General features: G+C 37.2%; 1 protein-coding gene across 1 annotated transcript in view; it reads right to left on the bottom strand.

The window, feature by feature from the left end:
* LOC118888426 (nuclear RNA export factor 2-like) overlaps window positions 1–26,091 on the bottom strand; it is a 295,223-nt gene that overhangs the window by 42,163 nt on the left and 226,969 nt on the right. The window lies entirely within an intron of this gene.

Genomic DNA, 26,091 nt, shown 5'->3' with positions numbered 1-26,091 from the left:
GGATCGTATTCATAATTCAGTATCTGATATTTTAAGAATGTATGTTGTACTGGTTTTCAAGGAGTGTGAGTCCACCATCTGCATAAAAATACCTTGGTGGGGGAGCTTTTTGAGAATGTAGGACCTCTGGCTCCTATCTTCCAGACCTACAGAGTTGGATTCCAAAATCTCCATTTATTAGTAAGCTCTCCGGGTAATTCTAGTGTACACTGAAGTCTGAGGCCAGTATTGTGTGTATGTATGTTGGATATCTGTGTACATATGTGTGTATCATTGTGTGTATGTATATTCCATGAACGTATGTGTGTTTCGTGTCATTAAGTGTAAACAAAGTAAGTGGAATAACATAGGATGAATACTTCCTGAATTCAATGGGCAAAAACATTAAAAAAGTACAAGACCCTAAAATAGACTGATTATAAGAGTGGTAGGGACAGTGGCAGATGAGGGTACTGGAGTTCAGAGATGCTAAGTACCAAGGTTACCCTCTGCTGTACATCTTGGTGGGGGGGGGTCCGATCTGGGACATTTTCTATAGGACTTTGTCATCTGGAGGTGGAGAATATTTGACTTTTGTAACTGATAACAAGCTGAGGAAGATCAAACTCAGCAAGACTGAGGCTGTTGTTCTATATTTTGCTTTTTAGTGTTTCCAGTGTAGACACTTTGAAAAAGTGTAGACATTTTAATTTTTAGAATAGAGCAGAAAGAAATCTTAAAGATTCTTCAATCCAGTGTTCTTCAAAGTGAGAATTGCCACCTATTACAACTCTTGAAATCAGTTTTGTGGGTCACAGGCAATTTTTTTAAAAGAATAGACCAAAAAACATCAGAGTTCATCACCCATGAGTAGTGTTAAGAATTATTTTGAGAAACTTGTTTTAGTTTTACATGTAAGAAATATTGTCACCTTATAAGATGTATTTCTAACTGTAGGTCACAGGGTAAAAAAATGAAGTCATTTTATCAGTCCAAACTTCATTTCACAGATGAGGAAACTAGGTAGGAAAGTGATTTTTCCAAGGTCACACAGCCAGTGAGTAGTAGAGCTGGGACCACAGTTTCCAGTTCAGGGTGATTGTCTCCTCACCGCAGTACCTTCATAAGACATGACTTGGAAATTTTTGCAGTGTGTGCTGATTGCCAGTGGTGTGTATGGACAAACTTGCACAACTTATACAAAATCACTGTTTATTTGATGTTCACACTTTAGTCATCAGAGTCCCTGCATGTTCAATTGAGAAACATATTTAAGGAGGACTCTGACCCTTAATATTTTGGGGCTGGAATGATCTTTCATTTTCTGTCTAGAGGAAGGGAGAGTCTGATCTGAAAATGCACGGTGGTGAACTCATAGGCACTTCATAAAGGCTAGCTGATGGAGTGATGTTCATAAATGGCTTTTTGGTCCCTCAGAAAATCAATACTGTGCCTTCTACCCCAATCCTAGATTTCCCAAGGCAGCCTCAATTTTTAAAAAATATGGGAATGAGATCAGAACTTGACTGGTCAAAGGAAAGCAAGGAAGCCTCACCAGGGTTTTTGGGGATGGTGGGGGATGAGAACAGACTTTCTGGAAGAAGTAAGGGTCAATATTTTGGTTCAGAGTATGGTTTTTTGAAGAACTGAAATCCCCTCCCATTGGTGTTTCTGAAGGAGCGGGATGATGAGGTCAGAACTTTCTGGAAGTGATAAAGTTCAAGGAATAAGGTCACAATGTGATTGTGGAAAGAGAATCAAATTAACATCCCTCTCCTGGGAGTTCCTCTTATGGTAGGGGATGAGTACAGAATTTTCTAGAAGCAGTAACGTTCAGGTACCATAATCAAAACATGATTGCTTAAAGTCGAACTGAAGGAAGTGCCCTTTCCTGGATGTTTCTGTAAGGGTGGAGTGAGGCCAGAACTTTCCGGAAAAAAGTAAAAGTCAGGGAGCCAAGTCAGAAGGTGATTGAAGGAGAACTGAGTACCTCATGAATGCTTCCATTAATTTATATATCCCATAGGAAAGTCTGTTTTTCCTGATCTTGGTGAACAGTACAATCTGACTTTCTAAGGTGATGATGGAGAGATGTCAGTGGGAGTGTCCTAAAGAAGCCTGCAAGGAAATAAAATGAATCTCTTATGAAAACAAAAGAAAAGTGAGTCAACCAGGAACAACAAAAGGGACAAACACATTCATCCCTATCAGTTGTTTATACTTTCATGTTGGTAAATTTTTAGTATCTTGAGGAAAATATGTATGTTTTTACAGATTTTCACGGAAGGATTGGGATAGAAGTCTAGTAAATAAGGAGAAAAAGGGGAGATCTCTGAGGAGGGTCAACCTTTCAGCAGCATATGCTATTTTCTTCAAATTACAGAAAATGGAAATATCACTGAGGGAGTATTTAAAGAGACCAGCAAGGAAAAAAATGAACTTACAATGAAAAAAGCAAAAACAAGTAAATCAAATATCATGAGAATAAACAACAAGACAGGTTATCACTCTCAGCCTTTTCAGTTAGTACCTACAAGTGAGTAATTAATTTAGCTTTATTAATGTACAATTACACAACATTGTGAATCATCTATACTTCAATTTTTTTTAAATGTACAATTAAAGTTTTAGAAGTACCTAAAGTATTCAATTTGATCTGTTTTACATATATTTAGGCCTATGAAACCATGATCATAATCAAAATAGCAAACACTTCCATCATCTCCCCAAATCTCTTTCATCCCATGTGTAATCCCTCCCTCCTTACACCCCCCAACCCCACTCAACCTCTGAGCTGTTTTTTGTCACTATAGTTTTCATTTTATAGTATTTTTAAATATAAAATGAATCATAGAGCACATGCTCTTTTATTTTTGTCTGGCTTCGTTCATTAAACATAACGATTTTACATGAAATAATAGCATATTCCTTTCTATTGGTGAGTGGTATTACATGGTATGGTGAATGCTTATCCATTCATCTGTTAATGGACATTTAGGTACATTCCAATTTTTGGCGATTACAAATAAAGCTGATATGAACATGCACATACAAATTTCCATGTAGACGTATGTTTTAATTTTCTTGGGTAAATACCTAGGAATGGAATGGCTATGTTGTATGGAAATTGTAAGTTTCATTTTTAAGAAACTGCCAAACTGTTTTTCCAAGGAGGTTTCACCATTTTACATTTCTATCAGTAGAGTATTGGAGTTCTAATTTCTCCTCATTCTCACCAATACTTAGTATGGTCATGATTTTTTTGTCAATATTTTAAAATTTTAACCATTCTAAAGAGTGTGTAGTAGTATCTTGTGGTTTGCATTTTCATTTCTCTGGTGACTAATGATGCACAGCATATTTTCATGTAGTCATTAGTCATTCATATATCTTCCTTTGTGAAATAATTTGTTCAAATATTTTGCTCATTTTTTAATCTGATTATTTGACCTCATTACTGAGTTGCAAGAGTTCTTTATAAATTCTACAATCAATTTCTTTTATACATATGTTGTGAATTCTTCTCTCAGTCTTGGCTTGCCTTTTCATTTACTTAATGGTTTCTTTCAAAGAACAAGTTTTAAATTTTTATGAAGTCTAGTTAATCCACTTTTTCTTTTATAATTGTGTTCTATTTAAGAAATGTGCTGCCTAATTCAAGGTCATGAAGATTTTCTCCTATATTTTCTTCTAACAGTTTTATAGTTTTAGGCTTTTCATTTTGGTCCATGAACTATTTCAAGATAATCTTTGTGTACAGTGTGAAGTAAATTCTGGTGTTTGTTTTGTTCCATATTGATATCCAATTAATACAAAGCCATTTATTGAAAAGAACTTCCTTTCTTCATTGTATAGCCTTTGTACCTTTGTCAAAAATCAAGTGCTCATGTATGTGTAGGTCTATTTCTGTACTCTCTATTTTGTTCCATTGGTCTACATGTCTATCTCTTCACCAATATCAAACTGTCTTGATTACTGTAGCCTTATTGTAAGTCTTGAAATTAGGGAAAGTTCTGCAACTTTGTTCTTTATTAAAATTACTTTGGATATTCTAGATCCTTTGAATTTTTATATAAATTTTAGAATCAGCCAGTTATCTATTTATTTAAGCCTGCAGAAATTTTTATTGGGATTGCTTTGAAGCTGTAGATTAACTTAATGATAATAACTATATTAACAGAGTCTTTAAACGTATGAACATGGTATACACTTCCATTTACTCAGATCTTATTAAATTCTCTCAGCAATGTTTTGCAGTTGTCATTGTGGGGGTCTTGGACATATTTTGCTAGATTTATTCCTAGGTATTTTATGTTTTTGTTGCTACTTTAAATGGGATTTTAAAAATTTAGCTTCCCAATTGTTTGCTGCTACTGTATAAGAATACAATTGATTTTTCTATGTTAACCTTGTATACTATGACATTGCTACATTCGTTTATTAGTTCTAGTAGCTGATTGTAGATTTTCTGCAGCTTTCTACTTATGAATTCATATTACCTGCAAATAGTGTTTCTTGTAATGAAAAGCACAAAAGCAAGTCCTGCCAAGTTTTTCCTCTGTAAATTTCTATTTCTCCATTTCCATGCTCTATTTCTTAAAAGTGAGTCACCTAGTCCAGCTCATATTCAGTAGAAGGGGGATTAAGCTTCACCTCTTGGAGGAAGAAGTATCAAAGAATTTGTGGGTATATGTTTAAAAATAAACAGCCATAATTATTAATTAAAATTTGGAGGTAAGGTACTTTGAAGCTATGCAAATATCCTGTTTTTCCTTAAAGTTTTACCCATTAAGCTTAACATTTATCAGTGAATCTTACCTGCAGCAAATTACTACTTTGGTGTTCTAATGGTGATTTTCTATGTCCTTCATATCATCTACATTTATTACTGGGAATTATTCTGTAAGTAAGTTCTACCTTATTAGTTTATTTATTTATTTAATCCTTAATTTATATCAGTTTGGATGTTGTTATTCATTGGGATATAATCAAATAACATCTTTTTTTCTCAAATTGATCCAGTTTTGTCCTTCAGAAGCTCTTTGGTGTTGGTTCATGTCCCTTTGACATGTCCAATGTGTTAGGCAGAACTTTAAAGATATTCCGCTCAAGATTCCTGTCCTTTGGTTATTCAATAAAACACTAATCTCAGTACTGCTGTAAGGGGATTTTTATCAGATGTAATTTAATACTCAATCAGTTGACTTTAAGATCGAGAGATTATCCTGGATTATCCTGATCTGTTGAATAAAATCACATGAACTGATAAAGCATAGAACCTTCTCCAGCTGGTGGCAGAAGAGTAAGGCAGAAAAGAAAGAAGAAGAGGAAGTCAGGGACATTCAAAGTCAGAGATGGATTCAGTTTGTCATTGCTGGCTTTGTAAATGGAGGTGGCCAAGAGCCAAGGAATGTAGGGAGTCTCTAGAACCTGAAAAAAACCCTCAGCCAACAGCCAGCAAGGAAACAGGGACCTCAGTCCTACAAGTGCATGAACTGAATTCAGCCAACAACCTAAATGAGCCTGGCAGCAGGTTCTTTCTCAGAGCCTCCAGATAAGAGCCCAAGCTTGTTGACACCTTGATTTCAGCATTTTGAGACCCTAAGCAAGGAATCCAGCTGAGCCCACCTGGACTTCTGTTTTAAGCCACTACCTTCATGGTTATTTGTTATACAGCAAAAGAGAACTAACACATTTGCATATTCTTTATAAAGCACTTCTTTACTTTCTAGTACTACCAGATGTTCTAGGCTCATCTTGTACTTTCCCTGTCCTGACCCTAGGATCAACTAATTTTTCTCCAAGGAGTCATGGTTCCTTTTATTAGAAAATGGTATTTAGAAACCAAGATCTACACCTTATGTGTGTTCATTGTTAGTGGGGCAGCATTGTGTCTCGGCCCTCTCAGTGGACAGAACTAGTAAATATATGTATCTATACTATTCTATGTATGTGCACACACACACACACACACACACACACACACACACACGAGTTCATATTGATATCTCTGACACTAAATCCTTTCTTCTTTGCAACTTCTTTCTCTGATGTGAGAAACTTGGCTCCCACTATCTACAACATATTAACTTCTTTGTTTAACCTTCATACACATGCAATGTATGGCTATACATGTAATGAATTGCTATACCATACTCTGAGAAAAACGGATATACCAACTAGGGTTCAGGTCATTTTGTCTTGCTTTGCAGTACCCAGTCAAAACATCGTTTTCTGAAGTTGCTTAGGTCAGTTCCATTATTTCCCACCCACTTCAGTGAAGTGATCTCATACATTTTGCTATGGTCTGAATGTTTGTGTCCCCCCCAAAGCTCATATGTTGAAATTCTAATGCCCAATGTGATTGTATTAGGAGGTGCTCAGTCATGAAGGCAGAATTTTCATGGATGAAATTAGTGCCCTTATAAAAGAGACCCCAGAGAGCTCCCTAGTCCCTTCCACCATGTGAGGACACAGTGAGAAATTGGCAATCTACAACCCAGAAAATGGCCTTCATCAGAACTTGACCATGCTGGCACCTTGATCTTGGACTTCCAGCCTCCAGAACTGTGAGAAATAAATTTCTGTTGTTTATAAGCTACCCAATCTGTGGTGTTTTATTATAGAAGCCCAAATGGACTAAGACACATTTGTAATTCAGTTAGATGCATTTTTTTACAGTCTGTACTCCTTCTTGGATTCCCCTGATATTCTAGTTGACTTCTAAAATTTCCATGTATAAGGGTTTCTCAACTTTGGCACTATTGACATTTTGGACTGGGTCATTCTTTGTTTGGATGGTTGTCCTGTGCATTGTTGGATGTTTATCAGTATTCCTGGTCTCTAACTACTAGATGCCAGTAACACCAACTTCCACAGTGTGAGAACAAAAAAATATCTGCAGACATTCCTAAATATCCCTTGACAGGCAAAATCACTCCCAGTTGAGAACCACTGGCATAGGTAAAAGTCACTCTGTGGTGTACGGTTTTATGGGTTTGAGCATGTATGTTAATCACCATAATAACATATAGAAGAGTTCTATCACCCTAAAAATTCCCTTGTGAAGCCTCTTTCTTATCATTCACATCCATCATCCCCAACCCCTGTGAGTCACTGATCTGATTTTTTTTGGCTGCACAGCTTGCAGGACCTTAGTTCCCCAACCAGGGATTGAACCCAGACTATAGCAGTGAAAGCGCCGAATCCTAACCACTGGACCACCGAGGAATTCCTTCACTGATCTGATTTTGATTCCATAATTTTGGCTTTTCCAGAATATCATATAAATGTAATCATACAATATGTAGCCTTTAGTATCTGGCTTTATTCAATTAGTATAATGCACTTAAAATTGATCCATGTTGTTGTATAAAACAAGAGTTTATTTCTTTTTATTGCTGAGTAGTATTCCATTTTATAGATGTGCCAGTATTTATTTATATTTTCATCTGTTGAAGGACATCTGGATTGTTCCCAGAATTTGGAGACTATGAATAATGCTACTATGAACATTTGTGTACAGGTTTTTGTGTGAATATGAGTTTAAAATTCACTTGGGCAAATACATAAAAGTGAGATTCCTGGGTCATATGGTAAGTGTATGTTTAACTTTATATTAAACTGCCAATTTGTTTTCCAAAGTAGCTGTATCATTTTGCATTCCCAAAAGCAATGCATGAGAGTTCCTCTTGTTCCACATCCTCACCTGCATTTGCAATTGTGGAGAGTTATAAAATTTTATCCATTCTAATAGGTGTACACTAGTATCTCACTGTGGTTTTAATATGGATTTCCCTAATGACTAACAATATGGAACATATTTTCATGTATGTTTATTTGCCATTCAGAGATCTTCTTCAGTTAAGTCACTGTTCAGATATTTTGACAATGTTTTAATTGAATTTTTTGTTTTCTTTTGCTGAGTTTTAAGAGTTCTTTAAATATTCAAGATATAAGTATTTTATAAGATGTGCAATCTGCAAATATTTTCTCCCAGCATGATTTGCCTTTTCACTCTCTTAACAGTGTCTTTCAGAGAGCAAAAGTTTTCATTTTGATAATGTCCAATTTATCATTTTTCTTCTTTTATGGGTGTCATACTTGTAAATATTTTCTTTTGGTGTCATACCTGAAAACTCATTGCCAAAACCAAGATCACACAGATACTCTCCTATATTTTCTTCCAGATTCTTATGTTTTACATTTACATTTTATGATTTACATTGTGTTGTACATGTATATTTAATACATTTAGATATATTTGAATGAAAATTAACATTTAAGTATATTGCACTTTGAGTTAATTTTTCTATAAGTTGTGAGGTATGTTTTGAAGTCCATTTTTTTTAGTTATGCATGTCCAATTATTTTGGTTTCATTTCTTCTTTTCCAATATATGTTTCTTGGGACTTTGTTCATAGACAATAATGTCATCCACAAATATGGAAAATTTTTCTTTACTTTACAAATTGTATGTCTTTTGTTTCTTTTTCTTGCCTTGTTGCACCAGATAAGACTTCCATTATGATGTTGAATAAGAGTGCTGAGAGTGGATATTCTTGCCTTGTTCCCAGTCTTGAGAGAAAATATTCGGTCCTTCACCATTTAATATGTTAGCTGAAGGTTTTTCGTAGAAGCCTTTTATCAGGTTGTGGACGTTGAATTCTATTCATAGTTTGCTAAGAGTTTTAATCATTAATAGAGATCGCATTTTGTCAAAAGACTTCTTTGCATCTATGGCTATGCTCATGTGATTTTTCTTCTTTGGGTTCTTAATGTGGTGGATTGCATTGCTTGATTTTCAAATATTGAATTAGCCTTTCATTCTCGGGATAAACCCCACTTGGTTGCAGTAGATTGTTCTTTCTATATATTGAGAAATTTAATCTGGTAATATGAGGGATATTGGTTTTAGCTTTCTTTATTTGTACTATATTTCTCTGGTTTGGTATCAGAGTAATGTTGACATTGCAAAACGAGTTGGAATGTATTTCTTCCTTTTCTGTATTAGTTTTCAATTGCTGTCATAAGAAATTACCGCAAACTTAGAGCCTTAAACAATACAAATATATTACCTTATGATTATCTAGGTCATAAGTCTCACCTGCCAAAAATCAAGATGTCAGCAGAGCTGTATTCCTTTCCGGAGGCTCTAGGGGAACATCTGTTTCTTTGCTCACAAAGACTGTTGGCAGAATTTAGTTCCTTGTGGTTGTAGGACTGAGATCCCTGTTTTCTTACTGACTGTCAGCTAAAGGTCATTCCCAGCTTCCAGAAGCCACCCACATATTTCGGCTCATGACCCTCTTTCTCCATCTTCAAAGCCAGCAATGGCTGGTAAAGTGCTTGTCACATTTTGAATTTCTCCTCCTCCTTCTATCTCATCTCTCTGACCTAAATAGGAAATGTCCTCTGCATTTAAGGATTAGATTGGGCTCACATGGATAATCCAGGACAATCTCTTCATCTCAAGGTCCAAACCCTTAATCAAATCAGCAAAGTCCATTTTGCCATGTAACATAACATGTTCATAGGTTCCAGGGATTAGGGTGTGGATATTTGGAGGATCATAATTCTGCCTACCACATATTCTATTTTCTGGAAGAGAGTGTGTACAATTGGTGCTGTTTCTTCTTTAAATGTTTGGTAGAATTTGCCAGTGTAACCATCTGGACCTAGAGTTTTCTCTTTGGATGGTTTTAAACTATGAACTTGATTTCTTTAATAGTTGTAGGGCTACTGAGTTTATCTATTTTATCTAGGGTGCTGTTCAAATTAGACAATATCTATTGATTTGTGTTCAAATTAACTGTCTCCTTCCTCTGTCATCTCCATACTTCCATTGAATCCATCATGTCAGTTTTAAAATTTAGTTATTGTATTTTGCAGTTCTAAAACTTACATTAAGTTCTTTTTTATATTTATTTCTTTGCTGATAATTTCATTTTTAATTAGTTTTTCAAGAGTGATGGCTCTTTTGAGCATTTTTATAATAGTTGCTTTAAAGGCTAGCAAATATTTACAGACAGCATCTGTCATTCCATCATTGGTATCTGTTGACTGCCTTTCCCCATGCTTTTTGAGATTTTCATGGTTTCTTATATGCTGAGTAATTTTGGTTTGTATATTGGACATTGAATATCATGTTACAAGATTTTGGGTCTTGTTTAAATCTATCAGTTTGATGGTACTTTGGATTCTGGTGTTCTTTCCCAATACATCTGCCATTTAATGTTTCCTTTACAGAGAACTCAAATAGCTGCACCACACATCCTGTCTGGTTTTTCACAACTGTGTTCAGTACTACAGAAAGTTAAAATGTGCCTATTCTATCTTACTTGGAACCAGAACAGCACTGTTTAAATCTTTATGTTTACTTTTAATTTTTTAACTTGAAGAAAAATCACAAACTTAGAGAAAAATTGTAAAAACAGTACAGAGAATTTTTTTCCCTGAATTATTTGAGAGTAATGCCAGCCTGATGCCCCGTTAATCTTATGGTATGCAGAATTTGAAGAGGGCCCCTATGACTTTCACCTCCTACCATTATGTTACATATATGGCAAAAGGGAGATTATTCAGGTGGGGCTAATTTAATCACACAAGCCCTTTAAAAGGAGAAACTTTTATATGGCTGTTGGCAGAAGGGAAGTCAGAGAAACTGGAAGCATGATAAGGCTTGGATGCATCACCATTGCTGCTCTGAAGATGGCAGGGGTCAAGTGCAAGGACAGAGAGAAACCTCTAGGAGCTGACAGCAACCCCCTGTCAAAAGCAAGCAAGGAGATGGGGACATCAGTCCTATCACTGCAAAAAGTTGAATTCTGCAAACAACCTGAATGAGCTTTGAAGGGGCTTCTTCCCCTGATCCTCCAGATAAGAGCCCAGGACAGCCAACACCTTGATTTCAGACTCGTGAGACTCTAAGCAGAGAACTAGTCAAGCCCTCCCAGACTACTGACCTACAGAACTGTGAGCTAATAAAAGGCATTGTTTTAATCTGCAAAGTTCATGGTAATATATTACACAGCAGTAGAAAATGAACATAACCCCAAGCATCTTTAGTGCACATTTCCCACAAACACAGACATTTTCCAGCATAACCACAATACAATTATCAACATCAGAAATTAACATTGATACATTACTACCATCTAAACTCAGACCTCAGTGGATTTTTAGCAGTTATTCTAACAATGGCAAAAGGATCCAGTTCAGAATCACTGGTTGCATTTAGTTGTCATGTCTATTATCCTTCAGTATAAAATATGCCCTCAAGTCATGACTTTCATGACGTTATAGTTTAGTTATTTTTTACATTGCCTCTCAATTTGGGTTTGCCTGATATTTCTTCTTGAGTGGATTCAGGTTATGCATCTTTGGCAGGAATATCACAGAAGTGTTGCTGTAGTATTTTCTTTCTATCCTATCAGGTTTGTGAGCAGCCTCTTCAGACTGACCTCTGTGTCCTTTTGGTATGCCTCCCCCCATCATTTTTTGAGCACTTTGCTTTCTGGCACAGCAAAATGTTCCAGGCCCATTGTGTTCTTTACCTGCCCCATCCATGTAATCACACATTTCTCCAAGGAATTCTTGTTCTTTTTATTGAATAATGGTATTTAGAAGACAAGATATGGATACTAGGTGTGCTTATTGCTATTGGGGTGCTGGGCTCCCAGGCTCTCTGGGAGAAAGAATTAGAGTGAATTAGAATTAGAGTGGAATTAGACATATTTGTATGTGTATACATACACACACAGACATAGGTACTCACACATATATATCAATACATTCACACATTTACATCTATACAGGGGCATACCTCAATTTGCTGTGATTCGAAGACACTACTTTTTTACAAACTGAAGGTTTGAAGCAACCATGCGTCAAGCAAGTCTATTGGCACTATTTTTCCAACATTTGCTCACTTCATGTCTCTGTCACATTTTAGTAATTCTTGCAATATTTCAAACTTTTTCATTATTATTATATTTGTTATAGTGATCTGTGATCAGTAATCTTTGCTGTTACTACTACGACCCACTGAAGGCTCAAATGATAGTTTACATTTTTTTAGCAATAAAGTATTTTTAAATTAAGGTAGGTACTTTTTTTTAGACATAATGCTATTGCACACTTAAGAGACTACAGTATAGTGTAAACATAACTTTATATGCACTGGAAAACCAGTGTGACTCACTTTATGCAATATTCCCTTTATTGTGGTGGTCTGGAACCGAGCCAAAAATATCTCCAAGGTATGCCTGTATTCCTTTAATTATGTGTATCATAATGTATTGAGCCAATCCTCTACTCATGGGTATTTGTGTTGTTTTCAAATTTCAATATTATCATTATTGTTCTAATTGACATCTGTATACAAACCCCACTCCATAAAGGTTGTGCTTATATATTACTCCCACCCACAGCATATAATAGTTCTATTTACTAACACCCAAACAAGCACAGAATCTTATCAGCCTTTTTAATCTTTTCTGATTTGATTAGACAAAAGAAGGATTTCTTTTGTTTTTGTTTGTAATTTTTCTGTTGTTAGTTGAGTTTCCATTTGTTTATTGGCCCTTTATGCTTCCCTTACTGTGAATTTCCCATTCATATCCTGAGCCCGTTTTGCTATTGAGTTGTTAGAGCCACTCAAATATGATTAACTCCAAATCTATAATACATGTTGTAAATATTGCATTGCATTGCATTGTTTATATGTATTTTAACATGCTTTATGATGTTATTTTGTTTTAAGGCATTTATAATATTCTTTATGGAATTTTCTGATTACAGTAATAATACATGCTTATAGGAGAAAAAGAAAAGGAAAAGAAAATTTGAACATGCTAATAGGAAAAACATTCAAACACTAGAGTATGGTAATAACTTTTCTAATATCCTAAAGTTAAAAACATTAAATTGGCCCAGAGGACACAGCAAGACATAGTTGTTAAGAACTGTGACCTTAGATATAGGCAAATTGGGTTCAGTTCTTACCTTGCACAATTCGCTTAACTCCTTTGTCCCTCAGGTGCCCTGTTCGTAAAAAGTAATTCTAATGTATTTCAAATAGTTATTGTTAAGATTAATTTATTTCATTAATTTATTCAACAAATTTATTGAGTACCTACCAATTACTATTTTAAGTCAGTAGTTCTTAAAGTGTAACGGCCAGACCAGCAGCATCACCTAGGAACTTGTTAAAATTGCAAATTCTCATGCCCCACTCCAGACTGAATCAGAACGCTGGGGGTAGGCCTCAACCATCTGTGTTTACAAGTCTGCCAGGTGATTATGATGTGCTCTAAGGTTTGAGAACCACTGCTCTAGGCACCAGGGTTATAATGGAGCCCAAGACAGACAGAAGAAACAGATTGAAGGTTACAAATATGAAGCACTTGTCTCATAAGCACTCAATCAGGACAGCCCTGAGAACCAATAAAATGACATTATGTACTATCTTTTCACTATGCTTTTCTAAGCAGGAATTTTCCAAGCACATTTGTTCGTCCACCAAACAGCATGAACTTCTGGAAAGGGAGATGGAGGTTGCAGTACTCCACTATTGCACTAGTTGTAATAGTTGTGGTGAAATTATGGTAAACATTCAACCCAATAACAAGAACAAGAACAAAAGCCAAACATCAAAGGAAAGGGCTTTTTAAAAATTGATCCCAAAGTAGGTAGGAGTGGTACATTCCTGCCTTGATGGGGTGTTTAATATGTGTAAGATATTTAGATAGTAATGTACCTTAGTAGGCACTTAGGAGACCAAGATGACAAAAGATATCTTTGTTTTAACTGGGCACAATATATGGGAAAATAATGATACTTAACACAGTACTTAGCCTTATAGATTGATTTGTGGGATATAGATTGTGTGAGAGTAAGGAGTGTAATGTTCCAGCTTGAACTTAGTGGGCCTCTATAAAATTAACAAGTTCAGATAAGTCTCCTGACCTGGAAGAGTGGCCTTAATAGGAGAAAATATAATGATTTGAACTTAACGAAACAGTGAAGCAGACAGAGTTATGCATGTCAGAGTGGCAAAGCAGGAGCAATCCTCACTATAGTGTGGTGCCTGTTGCTCAAATTTAATTCCTTCCCCACCTCCCTAGCCCCCAATGCATTCATCATAAAAAGGAGGTGCCTGTAAGTTAAAATAACTTTGTGTTTGTATGTATGATGCATCAGGGCCCAAGCAACAGTACCTATCTGGGTAAATATTAAAGTGGAGAGAAAAACATTTTTTGTATTTTTTGCATATCTGTATTTTCTCATTTTCCCAAGAGAACATGTTTTACTTGTGTCACAAAAATTAATAAAATGTTTTAAAAGAAAAAATTGAAAATTATTAAAATAACAAGTCAGTTGATACACACACACACACACACACACACACACTACTTTTCAACCTGCTTTATTCACAGTACAATATATAATGACTTTTTTTCTGTGAAAATTGGAAAAAAATCCCCTACTAAAATGCAAACTTGCATATAGAATCACAAGACAAAATCCAATGAGATACTGCTAACAACAGGAACATGTAAAACCAGTACCATCTCAGTCTCCCAAAGCAATAGAAATAAAAACGAAAATAAACAAATGGGACCTAATCAAACTACAAGCTTCTGCACAGCAAAAGAAACCAGAAACAAAATGAAAGGCAACCTACAGAATGGGAGAAAATATTTGCAAACCATGTGACTGACAAGAGCTTAATTTCCAAAGTATACAGAAAGCTCATACAACTTGACAACAAAAAAACAAACAAACCACTCAAAAAATGGGCAGAAGACCTAAAGAGACATTTTTCCAAAGAAGAAATACAGATGGCCAATAGGCACATGAAAAGATGCTCAATATTGCTAGTTATTAGAGAAATGCAAATCAAAACTACAATGAGGTACCACCTCACGTGGGTCAGAAAGGCCATCATTAAAAAGGCTAAAAATAACAAATGCTGGAGAGGGTGTGGAGAAAAGGGAACCTTCTTACACTGTTGGTGGGAACGTAAGTTGGTGCAGCCACTGTGGAAAACAGTATGGAGGTTCCTCAGAAAACTAAAAATAGAATTACCATATGATCCAGCAATCCCATTCTTGGGCGTATATCCAGACAAAACTATAATTCAAAAAGATACATGCACCCCTATGTTACCAGCAGCACTATTCACAATAGCCAAGACATAGAAACAACCTAAATGTCCATCAACAGATGAGTGGATAAAGAAGATGTGGTACATAAGTACAATGGAATACTACTCAGCCATAAAAAGGAATGAAATAATGTCATTAGCAGCAACATGGATGCAACTAGAGATTACCATACTAAGTGAAGTAAGTCAGGAAGAGAAATACCATATGATATCACTTATATGTGGAATCTAGAATATGACACAAATGAACTTATCTATGAAACAGAAACAGAATCAGGGACAAAGAGAATAGACTGGTGGTTGCCAAGGGGGAGTGGGTGGGAGAGGGTAGCAGCAGGAGTTTGGGATTAGCAGATGCAAACTGGTATATATAGAATGGATAAACAACAAGGTCCTACTGTATAGCACAGGGAACTATATTCAATATCCTGTGACAAACCATAATGGAAAAGAATATGAAAAGGAATGTATATATATGTATAACTGGGTCACTTTGCTGTACAGCAGTAATTAACACATTGTAATTCAACTATACTTCAATAAAAAATAAATTAAAAAAATAAAACCAGTACCATCAAAAGTTCAAAAATAAGATGAGCACAGTTATAACTAGAGAATGCCACCAAAAATAAAAGTCAGGCTCTAATTATATAGGAAAAAAAAGACTTGAAGGCAAAAAGCATTCAATCGGATATGGCTGCTTCCTGGACTGTCGTTGCTTCCAATGCATTACTCTAAATTTATTTCTTAATCTTTTTTGTCTCTTCCAGACACTTTTCTATTGTGTTGTTCATTCCATCACCCATCTGCTTTCTTGAATCAAGTAAAGGGGTGTAAAAGTATCTCTCATCCTGTAATTCACTCCTCTGTTCTCTTCAGTTTCTTTCTTGGCTTTCTCCCATACCCAAAGGGCACGTCTAGATTCCCTCAGTCTCTTTCCACAATTTCCCCTTTAGTTCTTTCTATGAGTCTTCTTTTACTGACTGAGGGGAAAGTAGGAGCAGTGTGAAGTCCTAGTTATGTTCTGGCCTGGGCCATATCCACTCCTTCAGCCCACCAGCACCAGGGGCTCCAGTCCGGGGCACTGTGTCATACCTACCTGCCCCAATCCCAAGCAGTTTCCTCCTCCCTTTTCCCTCTCGGACTGAGACACAGCTAATGGACATTTGGACCTGCAGACAGATGAGAGACAGTGTGGTATGGCAGTGCTTGGTGAACAGACCAGTATACTAGACAAGGGTCTCCTTTAAGACTGGCCTACACCATCTCTTCAAGTCTCAAATCTCCCGCTCCCTGCCCTGCCTCGCCCCCACCCCCAGCCATGAAATACCCACCTTATTGGAGTAGGGAATTCGTTTTAATGATTTCTTAGTCTTTGTTAATGCACTGTGCGCCCCTAGATAATCATTTGTTTTACCTCCTCCCTCTTCATTTCAAGACTCATCTCCGTGTTTATCCACCGCTTCCCTGTAGACAGGCTGTAAAATCAACGAATTATTTCCAAACTATTCCCAAGTCTCTGTGTTCCCTCCTTCCCTCCTGACCCTTCTTCTCCAGCCCTTCCTTCCATCCCAAAGCCCATCATTTTTGTTCCAAAAGGTTAAAGAGGTGTCGATGAAACCGGCCCAGACTGACTTCATTCTTTGCCTTCCTTCGCCTCCACGCACCCACTCATGCCACCACCAACGCAGAGTTCCTGGTCTAATTGCTCACACAGACCTACTTTGTTCTGGGGAAGTGTGTTCATCCCCCTCCCTCTCTTGGCCAGATGCCAGCCTCCCTCAATGGAAAAGGGGAGTCAGCCTGTTGAAGGACATCTCGGATATTTCCAGATTGGAGTGATGATGAATAAATCTGCTATAAACAAAAAAAAAAAAAAGAAAGAAAGAAAAGGGGAGTGAGTACTGCAGAGAAAAAGACCTGAACTAGAGGGACTTACGCACACCTTGGCTCCTGGTCACAGGAGGTCCTCGCGTCATTACCGAGCTTGCCAACCGCCCCACCCCCCTCAACTGGCTCCGAGGACCCCCACCCACCTTTCAGCCAGCAGGCTGTGCATCAGGAACTCCCACCACACTCCTGCCACATACACACTCACAGAGACCGCGCCCTTCCTTACACCCATCTGTACGGGGAGCCCCGTCGGCGCACTGCCCTGTCATTCATTCCGGTCCTCACCAATCTGAGGAACTACAAGTGGCATCACAGCCTGAGGTTGGAGTTTCCACTTCTCTGGTTACTAATGAAGGTCTCCAACCACTTCCCATCCTTACTCCCACCAGGCCTTGGCCTTTTCTGCTTTTCTGTCCTCTGCCTCTCCTGCCACCTCCCTCCCTCCTCCTACCTTTCCCCCCCAACCACCAATGCCTACCAAGTAACTTGCTTTTGTCATGCAAGGTGGCAGGGATCTAAAGTGTGATTTTTACTAATTCTCAAGATTTTTCTGCATAGTTTCTTTTTGAAATCATAAATACAATAAAGCTATTTTTATTTGGGAGGAGAAAATGTTTTTTGTTTTGGTTTTTTTTAAGATTGTTAACATTCCTCCAGCTCCAGATTCAATTTTAACATTATTCTTTTCCCATTTCTTGGTCATTGGTTGTTTTAAGTTCTACTTTAGAAACTTTAGAAAGAACCAAGGGATTTGAAAAACAGTTTGAGTTTATGCTCTTCCAAAGAGGTAACTTATCATTAACTTTGTAACCATAATTCACTTGCATGTAAATGATACCTGAAAATTTTAAGGGGATTAGGAAGGAGAGAGACCTTAACAGAGAACGTGGTGTTATTATCACAGTCATCAAGTAACTATTAAAGTAGGAAAAGATTTTTCTGCCATCTCATATCCTCAACAAACTGCATTTTTACCTGTTTGTTCCCAAATGTATATATGTATGCAACACACATATACATGTACGGCAGTCCAGATGGATGCAATCTTTATTAACAGTGCAGGCCTTGGCATCAAGCCTCATATAGTCTCTTACATTGCTAAACTGAGCTGGACAAACTAATACAACTCCTCTAAAAAATAACATTGAGTTTTGGTTCATCTCCACATTAAAACATTTATTAACTACACAATAATAGCTATAAATCATGCTTACACATGTGGCTCTCCAAAACTACCATCTATGAAGTATTTGCTATGTACCAGGTACATTAGTTGCCTATTCACCTCTAACCCTCACAAAAGTCCTTTGAGGTATAGTGTTATTGTCCCAATTTTACAGACAGGGAAACTTAGGTATATAGTTTTAAAAACTTGCCCAAAGTCACACAGCTCTTAAGTGTAGAACTGAATTTGAATCCAGATCTGTTTGACACCACCACTTGTGGTCATAGCCAGTAAGCTATACTGTAGGCCCCCTGAAATATTGGTATACCTTACAGTTCTTTCTAGACCTTTTTTTCATTCTCAAAATGTTTATATTAGTTGCCTATTGCTACTGTAACAAATTACCACAAACTTAGTGGCTTAAAATGACAGAAATGTATTCTCTTAAAGTTCTGGAGGTCAGAACTCCAAAGTTTGAGTTTTACAGGACTAAACTAAAGGTGTTGGCAGGACTGGTTCTTTCTGAGGGCTCCAGGGGAGAACCCATTGCTTTCCTCTTCCAGCTTTTAGTTGGCTGCCTGCTATCTTTGGCTTGTAGTTGCACCATTATACTTTCTGCTTCCATTATCACATTGCCTTTTCATCTTCTGAAGTCAACTCTCCCTTTGCCTCCCTTCATAAGGACACTTGCAATTGCATTTTAGGGGCCACCTGAATAATCCAGGATAATCTCCCCATCTCAAGATCTTTAACTTAATCACATCGGCAAAGTCGCTTTTACCATATAAGGTAAAATTCACCTGTTCCAGGGATTTAAGACCTAGACACTTTTGAGGAACATTGCTCAGCCTACCACAATGTTCAAATAATCTTATGATTTTTACTTTCATATAAACATTGACTCCCAAATCTGTGTCTCTAGCTTATATCTCTCTTTTGAGCTCCATATTATTTTATCTAACTTACTTTTGGACTTTTCCACCTAAATGTCCTACCCTGAACTAAGTGTTTTCTCAGTTCTTCTCTCTCCACACCCAAAATCTCTCTCTGGGGTCTATAGCTAAATTAATGGCACCAGGATTCAGCCAGTTCCCCACACCAGACTTTCTTTTAGTGTCCCCATGCAATCAGTCACCAACACCTGCTGCTTATCCTCCTTTAAACTACTGTAACAGCCTCCCTTCTGTTCTCCTGTCGACGAAAAATTAATCAGTCCCTCTAAGAAAGAAATGGAAAATTTTATTCGAGCCAAATTGAGGATTATAACCCGGAAACAGCCTCTCAGAAAGCTCTGAGAACTGTTCCACCCATAAGAGGTCAAAGCGCGGTTATATGTTTTTGAGACAGAGGGCTGTACATGAAATGACGTATTATTGACAGATCTAAGTGTACAAAGTGAGTAGTGGATCTTGGGTTGTCATGGCCCCTTACAAGATCAAGAAGGAATGTTATCTTTTAAAGAGTTGTCTTATTGGTGCTAGGAGAATGTTGCTCTTTATGGATGAGCAGGTATTTCTGCTGATGGGGAAGTTTGGTCAATGCATAATATAGATATACAATGCACAGTAGAGGGGAGAGAGGAGGCCAAAGGGCAGAGAAAATTTTTTATGTTTAAATTTTTCTTGTCTTACCATAAAATATGAATTTTATTTCACACTTCCTACCTGAAGAATTGCCCCATCCCATAAAAGGATGATTCCAGAATTCCATACAGGAAGATGTCACATTTAATAATCCTTAAAACAACCCTATGAAATCAGCATCTCTTTGGGAAATTCTCATTCTGCTTTTGCAGAATTCTCAAAGATAAGAAGAACCTGATGTGTAGAGAACATTTTCATGTATTCTCATATCAACTTTTAGCTGTTACTGGAGATGAACGCCATTTGTGTAATGTTTAGAAGATGAGAGTAAAATGTAGCTCTTGGGGGGCAACTTTATGTCCTGACAGACCACTATACTATAGCTCTGGTATATTTCTAGTCTGAATCCAGTTGCACCTTTAGCCCTTGTGTAAATACGGAATACAGTACTCTTGTTTTGGATTCTTTTGCTCTTCTCCCATCCTTGCTACATCTTCATACCCTGTTACTCCATTCCTAGCATTCTTATGTTTCCTTCCACTCACTTTCTGAACACTTGCTCCGGGGTTCCAGACCACTGCTTTCCTCCTGCACTGGATGGTGATTGAATGGGACAGGACCGACGTTGATCCCTGTGACTCTCTTTTTCTGATACTTTCACTGCTGGCAAAGCAGCTCGCATAGTCTGTCCACATCAAGATCTGATACAGTACTACGGGTTTTTCTAATTAAACTACATTCTTCTTTTTGTCTTAATGTTAAGGTTGCTCCTAGTCCCCTTTAACTGGATACTTAAATGTTCTCAAGTCCCTAACTCTCTTCCTCCCACAGGAGTCTGATCATATTCATGGTGTGTGGATATTGCTATTTTAACTCTCACAAAAAAATTTTGGTGACATGTGGTGGTCTGTCCCAACAAGCTGGCCTATGGAACGATTTCCTACACTATTTGCAGAAGCAGAGTTCAGCCTGCTGTCCCTGTCTTTGTGTTCCTCTAAAGTTGTTTGTATAACCTATCACCTGTGGACAAAGAATGTCACCTGTCATTTCAGTAAACAAAGAATGTTGCCGCCAGCAAGCCGTGTGCAGCCACCCCCTAACAGTGCACCCTGAGGGGAATTCAGGATGGAAAAGAAAAACAAGATATAGGCCCTAGATAATTAAGATACATATCTAAGGAATAATTTCAATGAGCCCAGATTCGTGCATCTTCCCATACATAGGATAGTAAAATCATTAACTTGAAATGTCTGGTTTTATTTTGTCTTGTTTTGTTGTGATTAGCAGTAATCTCTCATTCCACTACATATTTTCTGGGGGTTTTTTTTCAGCAAAAACTCTTATATATCCTGGCTCCTCCCGTGCCTCTTCAGAACGGTTCCTCATAGCTATCTGAGAGGCTGTCTCTTGGGCTATAGTCCTCAGTAAGGTCCCCGAATAAAACATAGCTCATAAAGTTTAGGTTGTTTTTCTTTAGTCGACATACCTCATGCTTGAAGATAACTAAATTTGTCAATCTTGATTCTAGATTCCCATTCCGCCACCTTTTCTTCTGGAGAACTGACCAGGTATCTCTGTCTTTCCCCAACCATCACTATCACCAACTTTTTATTTTGAAAAAATTCAAACTTACAAAATATTTCAAGAATAATGGAGTGAATGCCCATATACTCATTCCCTTCATCTAGATTAGACTCACCAATTAATATTTTCCAATTGCTTTCTCTCTCTTGTTATATATTTTTCTATCTTTCTTTCAATGCTGAACTATTTTAAATCAATCACAGACTTTATAATACGTCAGCATTTTGTCTCCTAACAACAAGAACAGTCTCCTAAACAACCACAGTACAATGATCACATTCAGGAAATTTAGTCTCGATATAATACTATTATCTAAACTATAGTCCTTATTCAAACATTATATTTGGTTGTCATGTCTTTTAATCTGTTTTAATCTAGAACATTTCTCTAGTCTTCTTTCAAGGCATTGACATTTTGGTGAGAATGTAGGGCAACTGAAATTGTCAAACATTGCTGATATGAGTACCAAATGGTACAGGAAATTTGGAAAACTGTTCAGCGATTTCATATAAAATCAAACAGTTGCTACTTCTATGCCCCAGCAATTTTACTCCTGACTATTTACCCAAGAGAAATAAGGACATATATGCACCAAAAACTTACACAAGAATGTTCATAGCAGCTGATACTGGAATGGAATATTTATAAATGGAATATTTCCTGCCATATCAGCAAAGGGTGTCACAGTCATCAACAATTGCAGCCCTCCAAGGTGAGCCAGTGAGCCCTGAGGAAACTCAGGATGTGAAAACACAGGATACTGGCCCCAGAGAGCTGAGGTGCATATCAAAGGAATGATTTCAGTGAGCCCAGACTCTTGCACCTTCCCATACACAGAAAAGCGCTAAATTCCTTAACTTGAGATAACTGGTTTTCTTTACAAAACTTCTATGTAACCTGGTTCCCCGCCTTGCCTCCTCGGACCAGTTTCTCAGTTACCTGAAACTGTCTCCCCGGCTGCAGTCCTCATTTTGCCCCAAATAAAACTTAACTCACAACTCTCACGTTGTGCATTTTAAGTCAACACAGCTATATTTATAATAGATTAAAAATGGAAACAACTCATATGTCCAGAACATCTGAATAGAAAAACAAATTGTTGTATATTCACGCTATGGAATACTACCCAGCAATGATTTTAAAAGAATCAACTGCCAATACACACAACTATAAGGATGAATCTTAAAAAACATTATATCGAGTAAAATGAGTGGCAGATGCTAGACACAAAAGAGTACATGCTGTATGATTCCATTTATCTGAGATTCTACAACAGATAAAAATAATATAAATTGATAGAAATAAGCCGAGTGATTACTTGTGGGGGGAGGGGGACTGGGAAGAGGACAGGAAACTTTTTGGAGTAATGGTAATGTCCTATTTTACACTCAATAGTATTCACTTAAGATCTGTGAATTTCACTGTATGCAAATTTTACCTCAATTTTTTAAAGTGTGTAAATCAGAATATAAGCATCATGAAGGCGGGAACTTTGTTTTGTTCACTGCTGAGTCTCAGGAACTAACGAAGGGCCAGGTCACTTAGCAAGAGCTCAGTAAACATTGGGGAAAAAAGAAGCAGGCCTTGGAAATCATCTAAATCAATGGTATTCAAATGCATAATGGAGATTTTGAATCTCAACTTTAAATAGTATAGGTATGTCTTGCATTTGAAACTTGATATTATTGATCCACTTCTTGCCTTACTAAGAATCCTTTTGATCACTTACAAAGGTTTTGAAATTTAAAAAAATTGCTATTACAGCAAAAGTTTCTCTGACTCTAACCCTTTGCTTTTCCTGCTTTTTCATACGTTCTCCACTTTACATGGTGAGCCTCCAGGATTAAGGGATAAACTGGCTAAAAGTGATGAGTATGTGTCCATGTAGGGTTATGCCCATATTGTTGGATAATGTTTATCTTAGTCCAAGTGGTCAATATCAGCAGGCAGTTGAAAATAGAGTTTCAGGAGAAAAGTCTGAGATGGATAAATTGATTTTGGCTGACACATAGTTGGCAACCAGTAAGTATTTGTTGAATGAGTAAATAAATGAAATTAAATTTGTGAGTCTCTAGCAAATTCAACTGAGTGTATATCCTTCCAATATTTTGCTATACCTGTACATTTTTTAGCAGAATTAGGAATCATTTTCATAATGTTCTTTGAAATTTTTGTTTATTGCTATTTTATTTTTGAAAAATAAGATCATTTTAATGGGAGAATATTTAGAAAGTAATTATGAAATGCCACCTTGTGACCAAAGACAGAAATCCAGCATAAATTTAGCTGACAAGGGAGAGTGGCAAGGAGGTAGCATAGAGAGGGGAAGTTTCTCAGCCAGGACCCACAGAGTTCTGACACTTATGCCAGGTTCTCCTCAGAAGTAAGGGAACAGAAAGCAAATGAGGAACTGCAAGATCCAACAGCCCCTATCTCAGCTAAAGAGAAAGGAGGAACAGAATTATACTATTTTCACCTTCACGACTTTTTTTTTCTAATTATAAAAACTGAACATGCTCATTGAAAATGTTAAAATTGGAAACAGAGAGAAGGATAAAGATGAAGTTATAAATTTCCTGTAATAACACCATCTAGAAATATTCACTTCAAATATTTTGATATTTATCCTTAACCTGTGTTTGTGTTTTGCAGCTGGCTTTTTCACAAAACAGTATGTAAGAAACAGCTTTCCATGTCAATGATACATTTCTAGATTATATTTTGTCATTCCTGACAGCAACCTCATGATTTCACATTTTCTAGCACATAACTAAATAAAATGGAAATGTGAAGGGAATTTTTTCTCATCCTACAATACAGAAATGGCACCAGAGTTCATAAATGATGTAAATGTATATAGAATGCAATTATTTCTTTTATAATTCCAAATGAATGACAGTTTTTCCTTTTAGTTTATGTACTATTTGTTTCTTTTAGGCAAGGGAGAAGGTTGGATGAAAGGAATGAGCACAGACTTTTGGGGTTCCTATTTGAGTATTATCTCAGCATTATCTGATGATAATGATGATGACAATGATAATGACAACACTGATGATAATGATGATCAAAGATCTAACATTCTCTGAAAGCCATTATATGCCAGGAATTTCATAGTTTTCTGCATTATTTCCCACTACAATCTTGTGGGTTATACTCATTTTACAGATGAATGAACCAATCTGGCCTCACACTTCTTATAAGCAAAGAATCCAATTCTAGCCAGTGTTTTCTGATTATACTGGGTCCACCCTTTCAGATGATGGATTTCCAAGGCTTCGTCAGTGATTGTTACAATCCTTCATAGTATGACACCTGTGCCCAACAGGAATCCATTGGTTATTCACTCAGTACTATCCCTTGATCATAATGGTGATGATGATGATAATTATGATGATAACAGCAATGATGGTAATGGAAAGGAAACTTTATTTTTGATCTAAGAGTTTTATGTGCGGGCACCCCATGGGTCTCCAAGAAAAGATTTATGCAAGGTCACATACTGTAAAGGGAAGAGTCCAGATTGGAACCCAAGTTTATCTGACTCTAAGGTCATATACTTAACCACTTTGCCTTCCTAAACCCAAGAATTTGAATTTCATCTTCATCTTATTGCCCAACCAGAAAAAGTGGTAATGATTTCTCAGATGACAGACATAAAGAGCAAGGGTCACAATGGCATTGCTTCCTCCACGATCAATGCCTGCAAAAGCATCTTTGTACCAATTCATAACTTGACTGCCCTGGCCCCCAAGTTGTGGGCTAGGACTACAGTGCATGGGGTTGTTCAAACAGGAGGCGACACCCCTTTCCTCCTGAGCTGTAGGGTCACATGTCTTTGCAAGCTTCCTCTACCTGGGCTCTCTCCTCTACCTCTGGGTCTGGACTGACGCAGACATCAGAAGCACTGCATCAGGCACACACAGAACTAAAGTCACTACAGAACCACCCAAACAGGCCCAGACACAACAGAGGCCCTTCTGGAAGTCTGAGCAAGGTGGGTGGGAGAGGCATGACGGAGATCTTGTCTAAGATCTATCCCCATTTTCACCCCAATTGTTTTGGGAGCGATTTCACTGGACACTGAGAGAAGGGTCAGCCCTTCCTGCTTTAACTCTAAGTTACCTGATCAGATCCAGTTCAGACTACTGCTTGGCCGAAGACTATCAAAACCAACGTTTTCAGTTAGTGAATTTTGAAGTCTTATCTTCTTCCTTTAAAAAGTTCCCATCCTTAGGTAGGTAAATTCCTAGGTATTTTATTCTTTTTGATGCGATGGTAAATGGGATTGTTTCTTTAATTTCTCTTTCTGATCTTTCATTGTTAGTGTATAGAAATGCAACAGATTTCTGTATATTAATTTTGTATCCTGCAACTTTACCAAATTCATTGATGAGCTCTAGTAGTTTTCTGGTAGCATCTTTAGGATTCTCTATGTATAGTATCATGTCATCTGCAAACAGTGACAGTTTTACTTCTTTTCCAATTTGGATACCTTTCATTTCTTTTTCTTCTCTGATTGCCATGGCTAGGACTTCCAAAACTACCCCTGGAGAGGGGTGTGCCTTGGGGGAGCCCTTCCACATCCTGCCCCAGCTCCAAACCTCAGTGCCAGTGGACTGGATTCATCCCATCTTATAATGCTGGCAAGTGAGTTCCTGGACCTTCATCTCACTCCAGCCTGACCAGCATCCATCAGGCTGCCATAACCTTGAAGAATG

Source organism: Balaenoptera musculus, chromosome X (assembly GCF_009873245.2).
Source record: "Balaenoptera musculus isolate JJ_BM4_2016_0621 chromosome X, mBalMus1.pri.v3, whole genome shotgun sequence".
Classification (NCBI taxonomy): Eukaryota; Metazoa; Chordata; class Mammalia; order Artiodactyla; family Balaenopteridae; genus Balaenoptera; species Balaenoptera musculus.
The sequence above is the reverse complement of the archived record's forward strand: the minus strand, read 5'-3'. Positions and strand labels throughout refer to the sequence as shown.